This window comes from Myxocyprinus asiaticus, chromosome 38 (genome assembly GCF_019703515.2).
Source record: "Myxocyprinus asiaticus isolate MX2 ecotype Aquarium Trade chromosome 38, UBuf_Myxa_2, whole genome shotgun sequence".
Classification (NCBI taxonomy): Eukaryota; Metazoa; Chordata; class Actinopteri; order Cypriniformes; family Catostomidae; genus Myxocyprinus; species Myxocyprinus asiaticus.
Window position 1 is genome coordinate 17,280,559 of NC_059381.1, and position 13,003 is coordinate 17,293,561.

Consider the following 13,003-nt stretch of genomic DNA (forward strand, 5'->3'; position numbering starts at 1 on the left):
AGCTGCATCATTACTTAAGAAACTGGACTCTGTTTATCATGCTGCACTACGCTTTGTTTGTACTGCAGAGTTACGCACTCATCGTTGTATTTTGTATGAATCGTTAGCTTGGTCATCCTTATATCACAGGAGAAAATTGCATATGTTTTTATTTATTGCCAAGGCACTTGTAGGTAAATAACCCCCTTATGTTTCTAATCTTTTAACCTATCAATCAAATAGTTACTGTAAATGTTTTTGTGAAACATCTTATGTGCCTAAGACTTTTGCACAGTACTGTATCTATCTATATATAAATAGGATTGTAATGGGTTCACACGATGGGCAAGGAGGAGGCGGGAACCGGTTGAGCAGTCAACGTAAACTTTTAATGACACAAATGAACAAAACAACATAAAACTGATGCACACACAGCTTCGTGCATCTCTATCTCTCAAACTGGCATCCCCGGCTCCTCTTTATCCCTCTCCCATCTGATTGGGCTGATGCAGTGCCGGGTGTCCATCGTTACAGCCCGACCACACCCTCCTCCTTGTCACAAGGATACAGTAACTCCAGCCAGAGCACTGTGGGAAGCAGTTAGGAGTTTTGCTGAAGCGGCGCATTGATCAATGATGAGTGTCTGAAGCGAAGAACCCGTTCACAACAGCGATGTGGAGAACACTTCACCGGAACACACAGGGGAGCGGTAAGTCTCTCGGTGCAGGTGCTGAGCACAAGTGACGAGTCGTCCTGTTCGCATCTTGTAGAAGAAGTTCCGTCTGCTGTAAGTGTATTTTGATGGTGAAGCAGAGAGTGTTCCAAGACGAAGACGAAGTTCACAGTCTTGAAGGAAGAAATTTCTAAAGAAATGGTGACTGAGCGCCCGCTTATATAGACCAACTGCATGCCTGAAGGGGCGGGGCTCAGACATTATTGACAATCTGGGGATTGGCGTGATTGTATAAGGGTTTCGGCAAGGTCGTGTAGAAGGACACTTCCCATAGTTCTAACAGCAATGTCGAGTGAACTCAATTTAAAAGGAACAGCCTATTTTAACACCAAAAACCCACTAACAGATGAATACAATAATTTGATAATCAAATTAAGCTGTGCCCTGTTACTGTCACAAATCATTGAATCACTCACGTTTAGCTAGTTAATTTACAGTAGATGATTATTAGCCATCAAGGTGTTTCTATCCACTCCTCAGGTGCATCAGTAGCAGGTGTATTAATGACTTTCCTAATAAAAACAATATCTATGGTTGTTTAAAACACTCAATAATGGTGACTTTACAATAATCCTACAGCTTGAGCACAGAAGGCGATGCAGAAGTCAGGCAGTGTATATAAATGCTTACATAAGGACAAATTTCACCAACTTGACTCTATCTGATGATGACATCATAAGAAAATTCTGGGTTCCAAGGACCAAGATCCTTGAACTGCTGCAGGTTGTGAAACCACACCTTCAGAGGGCCACAAGAAGAAACTATGCCTTAAGTCCAGCAGTGCAGTTCTTAGCACTGCGTTATTATGCTGTTGGAAGTTCTAAGGAGGTGGTTGGTGATGGCCTGTGGCTCAGCAAGTCTTTGGTCAGCAAGGCTGTGACAGCAGTAACACCTCTGCTATTACAGCTTATGAACATCATACTGACTTCCCCCAAAACTTCTCAAGAAATCCAGCTGGCCAATCAACAGTTCCATAATATTGCCAACATCCCCAGAGTGATTGGCTTCATCGATGGCACCCTGTTCCCAGTGTCAAGTCTCATGGTGAATGAGCTCTTCTACATATAAAGGAAGGGCTATCCAGCCACTGATGTTCAAGTAGTGTGTGATCACCAGGGTGTCTTCACTGACATTGTGACAAAATGGCCTGGAAGCACACATGACTCTTTTGTGTGGGCCAATTCTGGAATTTGCCAGGTGGCTGAAGAGGGTGGCTTTGGTGACTTCTGGCTGCTGGGAGACAGTAGATATCCCCTGAACCCACATCAATGCAGAATGCATCCTGCAGGAGCAGAAGTTAGAAAACATTTAATTTAGAAAATGTTTGGTTATTTTTTTTAAAATACAGTTTGGTTACTGTATTTTCTATTATTTCATCTGTCTGGCATAACTTCTATTAATAAATATTAATTGCAAACAATAAGCATAAATTTGTTTTCTATAACAAAGCTGTGGCAAGATCTAGGTCACTTAAAGCAAGGAGGAAACGGGAGCTGGTTAAACAATCCAATGTGATTCCTTTTTTTTACTGAACACACTTTTCAGTGTCAAGCACACAAAACACACAACAACATAAAAAGCCGCATGCTTTTTCTCTTTCCTTCTTTGGTGGTCTGGCTCGCTCTTATCCCTCTCCAGCTCTCACTGCAATAAAAAACAGCTGTTAGAGATAATTCAAGGTGTAAATCCTTACCGCTCTCATCTCCCGAACTCGCTCTCCAATCACAAACCGGCGCTCGACCATGCCCCCACAACCACATACCCCCACCACCTGACTCAGGCCGGGAAGCCGTCCGGCCTGTCCACTAACCCCCCCCAATTCTGGAGAGGAAGTCCACGACAGCCATCTTAGCCAGATACCAATGGATGATCAGTGCACTGGCATCTTTCATATGATGGAGCCACTGGAGCGGGGCGTGGTCCAAACAGAGGGTGAAGGCCTGTCCCAGGAGGTAGTACCGAAGGGTCAGGACTGCCCATTTGATGGCCAGACACTCTTTCTCGATGGTGCTGTACTTTGCCTCTCTCACTGAGAGTTTCTTGCTAATGTACAGCACCGGGTGCTCCTCACCCTCGACCACCAGGGACAACACGGCCCCCAACCCCCTGTCCAACATGTCGGTCTGTAAAAATAAAGGGAGAGATAAATCAGGAGAGTGTAACAGCGGCCCACCACAAAGTGCAGCTTTCATCGGCACAAAAACCTGTTGGCACAGCTCTGTCCACTGGACCAGATCTGGTGCTCCCTTTTTAGTAAGATCAGTCAGCGGGCTGGTGACGGCCAAATAATTAGGCACAAATCTGCGATAATAGCCAGCCAGCCCCAGGAACTGTCTCACCTCCTTTTTGGTCTTGGGTGTTGGACAGGCAGCAATTGCTGTGGTTTTATCAAATTGGGGCTGCACCTGTCCATGACCCAAGTAGAAGCCTGGATACCGTACTTCCACCTGCCCAATTGAGCACTTCTTCGGGCTGGCCATGAGCCCCACCCATCTCAACGATCTCAGAACAGCCCTCAGATACTGCATGTGCCACTGCCAATCATTACTGTAGATAATAATGTCATCCAGATAGGCAGCAGCGTAGGTAGCATGCGGTCTGAGGATCCTGTCCATGAGCTACAAACCGATTGGAAGGACCACAAATTAGTGTAAACCAAACGGTGTGAAAAGGCCGTTTTCTCATGGGACACTGGTGTTATGGGGATCTGCCAATATCCCTTTGTCAAATCCAGTGTTGAATAAAAGTGAGCCGTGCCCAACCAATCAAGCAATTCTTCAATACGAGTATGCATCAAATTTAGACACTGCGTTGACTTTTCTGTAATCCACACAGAACTGGACCAACCTGTCGCTCTTAGGGACCAGAACCACTGGGCTGAACCAGTCACTATGTGACTCTTCTATTACCCCCATATCGAGCATGGCATTTAATTCTTCCCGAACCACTTTTTTTTTGTGCTCGGGTAATCGGTAGGGACGACTGTGTACCACTACCCCTGGGGTCATTTCGATATGGTTGTCTCTGAGATTTGTATGACTGGGAAGAGGCAAAAACACTTTGGAGAATTCTCCTTTCAACCTGGCAACTTCTGAGACTTGGGACGGTGAGAGGTGGTCCCCACAAGTGTCTGGGATGACTTGATTGGTGGCTTTTAAGTTCACCTCCGGTCCAAGCTCCTCCCTCTTCGGAACCACCATCGCCAAAGTTACGGGGACTGCCTCTCTCCACGGTTTTATGAGGTTGAGGTGGTAAATCTAACGTGCACCACCTCTATCCATTCATTTCACCTCATAATCGATTTCCCCAACTTGCCACGTGACCTCAAAGGGTCCTTGCCACTTGCTAAATAATTTAGAGCTCAACATGGGGAGCAATACAAGGATTTTATCTCCCGGTGTAAATTCCCATAGTTGAGTACCCCTATTATAGAGTCGGCTTTGATGTTCTTGAGCCTGGAGCAAATTCTCCTGTGCTAGTTGCCCCAGTGTATGGAGTCTTGCTCTTAGATCAAGTATGTATCAAATTAGTGGGGCCTGGGTAGCTCAGCGAGTATTGAAGCTGACTACCACACCTGGAGTCGCAAGTTCGAATCCAGGGCATGCTGAGTTACTCCAGCCAGGTCTCCTAAGCCAGTGTCTCCCAACCACTGTGCCGTGAAAGAGTGTCAGGTGTGCCGTAGAAAATTATCATATTCCACAAAATAAATGAATGCATGAAAAACACATTTTCAGGGATCCAAACTCCTCACCTTTCAGACAAATTCACTGTTATGAAACCATAATCGGTCACTTTTATGATTGTGAAGAGCAATGATTAATTTGCAAAAGTGACTGATATTTATACGCTTTAAGGGTCTTTCACTTGACTCCCGTCAGCGCTGCAGAATACACTGAAGTGACGCCACTATACACCAAAGTGTTTTCACACACACATTTTTGCTTCACCAATAATGTATTTGAGAGTACTAAGCAACAAGAAATATTTAAAAACTGTCCAAATTTGTGAAGAGACATTGAATGTCTCATAATTTCTTTTAATTAAATATTACCTTATCGTTTAAGAAATATCAGAGACCCCAGTTATTGGACTAATTTAAATTCACCAAGAAAATGCTTAGACCTAAACATAAACAAGTCCTTTTATTACTTTCTGCTATCAAAGCAACTGCAAAAAAAAAAATTCCCTCTTCCAAATACATGTTTTCAATGTTTACTGTGCAAACCACTTTTTTCGTGACAAACTCGTAATTCGCCCCTCTGTGATGCTTTCTGCAACTCTTGTCATGTGGAAGGCAATGCTGCGCTTGACGCTGGCGTTGAACGGAGCGTTGACACCTCGACTCAACTCATGTGAAATGCGATTTAAAATGAAGAAAGAACATTATTGAAACTCAAAATTATTGACTTTCTGATAAAAGCCATGCTCAGCAGTTTAAATAGGCTACTGTAGGAAATGATACTGTAGATCTGCTTTGTGTTTATAATTCTTATACTTAAGTCAGTAGATTTGTAGCCATGCAAGTTTTAATAAAGGAGAAGGACATTATTGAAACACACTATTATAAGACTATTATTGTTGTCTTTTTGGATGAAAAATAATGCTCAGACTGAAGGATGACTATAGATCTGCTTTGTTCTTTTAATGCTTAAACACTATAAAGTAGATTAGTAGATTTCGGTCATGAATGACTCAAAATGATTAACTGACTCACTCATAGCACATAAGATGCTCATTTGTTGCCACCTAGTGACATTTCCAGAAGGGGTCACTGAACTAATCGGTTGATAAAATTGAACAAATTTGCGAAACAGAAGCAAGCCTCACCAAAATACTCTTTATTTTGCAGCTAATTCTGCACAATTGTAAACTTGAATAAACTTGAATCACTAAAATAGCTGGAATTGGTGCTTTTAGCTTATTCTTTAAAAAAAATATCCCCCAAAAAATGTTCATGGACCAGTGATTGTCTTACCTTTTTCGCCCCTCGTGAGTTTGCATCGCTGTAATTTGTTGTGGCATTGCAAGAACAATTCTACAAATTAGAATAGAAGCAAATTTGTTGTTTTTTCATTACCCACTTAGCGCTCTTGCCACCTGTGACCTCACACAGCGTAGCCTACCTATGTGATTTATTTATTTTATTTTTTTGCATAGCCGAATTTCAAACAATACAAGTAAACACGCTATTAAAACGGACAGAAAACATGGACAAGTTCTTGAAAAGGAAAAATATTGACGATGGTTAGCCTATGTGGGATAGTGGTGTGCTATAGAATTTTTTATTTGTAAAAAGTGTGCCGTGGCAGAAAAAAGGTTGGGTAACACTGTCCTAAGCAACCATATTGGCCCGGTTGCTAGGGAGGGTAGAGTTACATGGGGTAACCTCCTCGTGGTTGCTATAATGTGTGGTTCTCGCTCTCGGTGGGGCGCGTGGTGAGTTGTACGTGGATGCCACAGAGAATAGCGTGGACCTTCACACGCACTACGACTCCACGGTAACACACACAACAAGCCACGTGATAAGATGCACGGATTGACGTCTCAGACGCAGAAGCAACTGAGATTCGTCCTCTGCCACCCGGACTGAGGCGAGTCACTACGCCACCATGAGGACTTAGAGCGCATTGGGAATTGGGCATTCCAAATTGGGGAGAAAAGGGGAGAAAATAATTATTTTTTTAAAATACATAAATAACATATTGAATTTCTTTTTGCTTTTTGAAGATCCCTCCTCCCAATATTCCCAAAGGGCATAGAGCACGCCGCACGGTCGATGCCTATATAATAGGTCAAATGGCGAGAACCCCGTGGAGGCTTGCGGGACCTCTCGCGCTGCAAATAATAGGGGCTCTAGCCACTTATCCTAATTTCGAGCGTCTTCATGTACGAAGTTACGGATCATATTCTTTAGGGTCTGATTAAATCGTTCGACCAAGCTGTACATTTGGGGGTGGTAAACGCTGGTCCAAATCTATTTAATCCCCAATAATCTGTACAGTTCGCGTAGTGTACATGACATAAATATAGTGCCCTGATCAGTGAGGATTTCTTTCGGAATCCCTACTCGGGAGATAATTCTGAAGAGTTCCTCTGCAACACTTCATGCTGAAATGTTGCGCAGAGGCACTGCTTCTGGATATCGTGTTGCGTTTTCCACCAGGACCAACACAAAGTGATGCCCATGTGCCATCCACTCTAATGGCCCGATGATGTCCATGCCAATTCTTTCAAAGGGGACCTCAATCAACGGAAGGGGGTGCAATGGCGCTCTTGGTGTGGCCAGTGGATTCACCAGCTGACATTCACGGCATGCCACACACCTCCTGTGAACATCCCCATGAATGTCTGGCCAATAGAAACGTGCCATTAGATGGTTCAATGTTTTTTCCTGCTCTAAGTGATCTGCCATCGGATTATAATGAGCCATCTGGAATAACATTTCTCGATGGCTCTTCGGTACTAACAATTGGGTTGTATCCTCCTTTGTCTGAATGTCCTGTGTCACTCGATACAACCGATCTTTGATAATCGGAAAATACGGGTATGAGAGTGCCATATCTGGCTGGAGGCATTGACCATCAATAACTTTCACTTGGTCAAAGGCGTGCCTAAGGGTCTCGTTTCGCATCTGCTCCAGAGGGAAATCCCCTGCAGGGAATCCTCTAAGGGCTGGAGAAGCAGAGTCTTCCCCCTCCCATGCGTCATCCTGACGTGGAGCTGACGTAGACGGCCCCGGCACTGCCTCCTCAGCAGGGGAATCGCAAACCACACACCGAGACACTTTGTTACAGGACCCATCCACACAAATACCCCTCAAGAAAGTAGCAAATGCCGGCCAATTTGTACCCAAAATTAGGGGATGGGAGAGGCAGGGACTAACTGCAGCCTCAACACTATGCTTTTGTCTCTGAAATTGAATAATGACCGTCATGAATAATAATAATAGTTCCTTACATTTATATAATGCTTTTCTAGGCACTCAAAGCACTTTACATAGTATAGGGGGAATGTCCTCAACCACCACCAGTGTGCAGCATCCACCTGGATGATGTGACAGCAGCCATATTGCGCCAGTATGCTCACTATAAACCAGCTACTGGTGGAGTGGAGAGAGTAGAGTGATACAGCCAATTAATGGATGGGGATTATTAGGAGGCCATGATTGAGAAGGGCCAATGGGGGGAATTTGGCCAGGACACCAGAGTTACACCCCTACTCTTTACGGGAAGTGTCCTGGGATTTTTAATGACCACAGAGAGTCAGGACCTCAGTTTAACATCTCATCCGAAAGACAGTGCCTTTTTACAGTATAGTGTTCCTGTCACTATACTGGGGCATTAGAACCCACACAGATCACAGGGTGAGCACCCCCTGCTGGCCTCCCTAATACCTCTTCCAGCAGCAACCTTAGTTCCCTATCTGTCACTCACTCGACATTGTGTCGATGTAGTGACACTAGGGGTCACTCTTGGGAGCCCAAAACACCTCTGGTCTTTGATAAAAGGCAAATGAAAATTGCCGAGTGGTGTTTGCATGCCACTCCCCCGGACATACGAGTATAAAAGGAGCTGGTATGCAACCACTCATTCAGATTTTCTTTTCGGAGCTGAACGGTCATGCTCATTGAGCTGAACTCTGCTGGATCTGACAGCGCATTTCAGCGGCTTCTCCCTCCTCTGCACTGGTGCATTGCAGAGAATGCCCCTGGGCGCTTCGGCAGAAAAAAAGAGTATATTTTTCTGAAAGAGAATATTTCTCTAAAAGAGCGGCACACAGGGAACGTCTTTTTAAAGACGCGTCTTTTTAAAGATGACTTTCCGATTGTGTGTTATTCCTGGTTGCGGTCGTTACCTCTCAACTTCGGACGGTCACGATCGCTGTCTTTCGTGTCTGGGCGTGACCCACATGGAGACAGCGTTTGTGGATGGTTCATGTTCTCACTGCGAGAACATGACCATGGCAACGTTGCGGTCACGGCTTTCTTTCGTAAGAAAGCAAGCCACCCCAGTGGCTCCCCACCTTGGTCCTTTTACCTACAGGTTTGTGGCCAGCGCAGCTAGCACTGGGGACGATTTGGGGACTCCAATGGGATCGCCTCTGCCGGGTATCCCCCCGCGGACCTCCCATTCCCCAGTATGCTTGTCTGCCACGATCGGGCTTCTGGATGAATCCACCGGCTCGTCTTATGGCGAGTTTGACCTCTTGTTCAGAGCCTGCGAAGCTGATGAGCTCTCGAGCACAGCATCGGAGAGCAGGCTTGTCTAGTCGGACACAGAAGCCTCAGCTGGGCTCCCCCCTTCGGGGTCGATTGCCCAGTCACAGGCTGATGCAGAGATGACAGACATGCTTTCAAATCAAATCAAATCACATTTATTGTCACACAGCCATATACATAAGTGCAATGGTGTGTGAAATTCTTGGGTGCAGTTCTGATCAATATAGCAGTCGTGACAGTGATGAGACATATACCAGTTTACAATAACATCAAATTAACACAACGCAATTTAAAGTCTAATATACACATAATTACACACAACAATATACAAATAATAACATACACTGTACAGTATACAATACGCACAATATAGATACACATTATTCAATAAAAATAAAAAAGTATATATAGCAGTGTATATATAGAATGTACAGTAGGCTGTATTGTACTGTATTGACATTCAGGCTGTCGGTTGATAGTAAGTTAAGAGAGAATATATATAATAATAATATAATTTATGACAGTCCGGTGAGAGATATAAGAGTGAGAGTAATAAAGTGCAGTGCTGATGTATTTTGATCGTGGGAGATCAAGAGTTCAAAAGTCTGATTTGCTTGGGGGAAGAAGCTATCATGGAGTCGGCTGGTGCGGGTCCTGATGCTGCGATATCGCCTGCCTGATGGTAGCAGTGAGAACAGCCCATGGCTCGGGTGGCTGGAGTCTCTGATGATCCTCCGAGCTTTTTTCACACACCGCCTCATATATATTTCCTGGAGGGAGGGAAGCTCACCTCCGATGATGTGTCTAGCAGTTCGCACCACCCTTTGCAGTGCTTTGCGGTTGTGGGATGTGCTATTGCTGTACCAGGCGAAGATGCAGCCAGTCAGGATGCTCTCTACAGTGCAGATGTAGAACCGTGTGAGGATGTGGCGGTTCATTCCAAACTTCCTCAGCCATCTCAGGAAGAAGAGGCGCTGATGAGCCTTCTTCACAACGACTTCAGTGTGGATGGACCATGTGAGTTCCTCAGTGATGTGGACACCCAGGAACTTGAAGCTGCTGACTCTCTCCACTGATGCTCCATTGATGGTGATGGGACTGTGTTCTCTGTCTTTTCTTCTGAAGTCCACCACAAGCTCCTTTGTCTTACTGACGTTGAACACCAGTGTGTCAGAGTGTGCACCTCCTCTCTGTAGGCTGTTTCATCATTGTCAGTGATCAGACCTACCACCGTCGTGTCATCAGCAAACTTAATGATGGCATTGGAGCTATGTGTTGCCACACAGTCATGTGTGTACAGGGAATACAGGAGTGGGCTGAGAACACAGCCCTGTGGGGCTCCAGTGTTGAGGGTCAGTGATGAGGAGATGTTGCTGCCTATTCTAACCACCTGGCGTCTGCTTGACAGGAAGTCCAGGATCCAGCTGCACAGCGAGCTGTTTAAGCCCAGAGCCCGGAGTTTCTCATCTAGCTTGGAGGGCACTATGGTGTTGAATGCTGAGCTGTAGTCTACAAACAACATTCTCACATAAGTGTTCTTTTTTTCCAGGTGGGAGAGAGCAGTGTGTATTGTAGATGCAATGGCATCATCAGTGGAGCGGTTGTTGCGGTATGCAAACTGCAGCGGGTCAAGAGAGAGAGGCAGCACAGAGCAGATGTAATCTCTGATTAGTCTCTCAAAACATTTGCTGATGATGGGGGTCAGAGCAACAGGACGCCAGTCATTTAAACAAGTTGTTTTTGATTGTTTTGGAACAGGCACAATGGTGGATGTTTTAAAGCATGTGGGGACTACAGACAAAGAGAGGGAAAGGTTGAAAATGTCCGTAAAAACACCAGCCAGCTGGTTCGCGCACGCTCTGATGACGCGGCCCGGAATGCCGTCTGGACCCGCGGCTTTGCGGATATTCACCCGTCGGAAGGATCGTGTTACATCCGCTACAGAGACGGAGAGTGAACTAACCTCTGTAGCTTCGGCCGTGAGAGCTCTCTCCGCGAGGGCGGTGTTATTTCCCTCGAAACGAGCATAAAAAGTATTTAGCTCATCCGGTAGAGAGGCAGCGGTGTTCATGGCGGAGTTTTTATTCCCTTTAAAGTCCGTGATGATGTTAATTCCCTGCCACATGCTTCTAGAGTTGGTGGTGTTAAACTGTCCTTCAATCTTGCTCCTGTACTGGCGTTTTGCTGTTTTGATAGTTTTTCGGAGGGCATAACTGGCTTGTTTATGCTCCTCCGCGTTCCCGGAATTAAAAGCGGAGGTCCGCACATTAAGTGCCGCGCGAACATCGCTATTGATCCACGGCTTCTGATTCGGATAGATTCGCACAGTTCTGGTCGGAATCACTTCCTCTACACACGTTCTGATGAAACACATTACGCTATCAGCGTAAAGCTCGATGTCGTCATCAGAGGCGGACCGGAACATCTCCCAGTCCGTGCGATCAAAACAGTCTTGTAGCGTAGAGTCTGATTGGTCCGACCAGCACTGGATCGTTCTGAGTGTGGGTGCTTCCTGTTTCAATTTCTGCCTGTAAGCGGGCAGAAGCAGAATGGAAGAGTGGTCCGATTTGCCAAATGGTGGGTGGGGGAGGGATTTGTAGCCATCCCGGAATGGAGAGTAGCAACGGTCCAAAACCCGGTCCCCTCGTGTGTTGAAACTAATGTGCTGGTGATATTTTGGTGCGACTGATTTTAAACTGGCTTTATTAAAGTCCCCGGTCACAATGAACGCGGCCTCAGGGTGCGCGGTTTCCTGCTCACTTATACTCCCATACAGTTCCTTGAGTGCCCGGTCTGTGTCGGCTTGTGGGGGAATGTACACAGCAGTGATAATGACCACTGTGAATTCCCTCGGTAGCCAGAATGTATACGTGAAACACAAAAGAATATACTTAATTCTTCATCATGATTTTTTTCATACATTCAATGCATGCTTTTAGGATCCTATTGCGAACCTCTCTGAGTTTTAAACCATAGATTACAGGATTAAAAAGAGGTGGCACTATAAGCATCTCTAATGCCAAAAAATTCTGCAGGTTCTCTTGGTTGCCACTTGATCCATATCTGTTGTGCATGGCATCAAAAACTGCTGCAACAGTGAAATTTATCAATGAAATTATATGAGGCACACAGGTCTGCCAAAATTTCCTTCTGCACTCTAATGATGCTTTACATGCAAGTATAAGTTTTATATAGGACACTATAATTACAATCACAAGGCCTAAATGTAAAGTAATAAAAACAAGTCCATAAATGTTAATGGTGATAGTTGCTTCACATGAGAGTTTTAACATTGACGCATTGTCACAATACAATTTATCAATATGATATTTACATAATGACAACCTATATGACAAGAGAGTGGCAAAGAATATAGTAAAAAAAGGTACAATCCAACATAAACCAAGTAGTATGCCACATGAAAATTTGTTCAGCTTTGAGTGATAGTCTAAAGGTCTACATATAGCCACATGTCTGTCGTATGTCATCACTGCTAATGTATATAATTCACACATAACTGAACTGTAAATCACAAAAGCTTGGAAGGCACACATGTAAGAAGGAATGACATATATATCCAACAATAAATCATGCAGGAATTTAGGATAGAATCCTGCTGTTCCATATAGATCATTTAAACACAGATTGCACAGAAAAATGTACATTGGTTCATGAAGGACTCTTTCAAAGACAATGACCACACAAAGCAAAATGTTCAGAAATAATATCAGAACATAGAGAAACAAAAAGCATGTAAAATATATATGTCTATATAATTTAGAGTGTTTTGGTTCCATTAGGGTGTAGGTTGCAAAATAGGTTATATTATCCATTATATATTTATGTTATTCCACAAAATTAAATGTGTCCATATGCAAAATAAATGGTAATATGGTTCTTAAAGTCACAAATATAGTTTTAAAAACGATTGTATCTCATATAACTAACAAGCACTCACTTCTTTTGCTCAGATTTAAAATATCATGTAAATATGACATAAATGCTTTTAAAACACAATGAGCACTAACACCAATCAACCATTACCATTGCATTGCCAGAGTTGCAATCTTGCT

The 13,003-nt window shown here is 44.3% G+C and overlaps 1 pseudogene; it reads right to left on the reverse strand.

The window, feature by feature from the left end:
- Positions 1–1,835: 1,835 nt before the first annotated feature.
- LOC127428557 (olfactory receptor 4S1-like) lies at positions 1,836–12,763 on the reverse strand (annotated as a pseudogene).
- Positions 12,764–13,003: the final 240 nt, after the last annotated feature.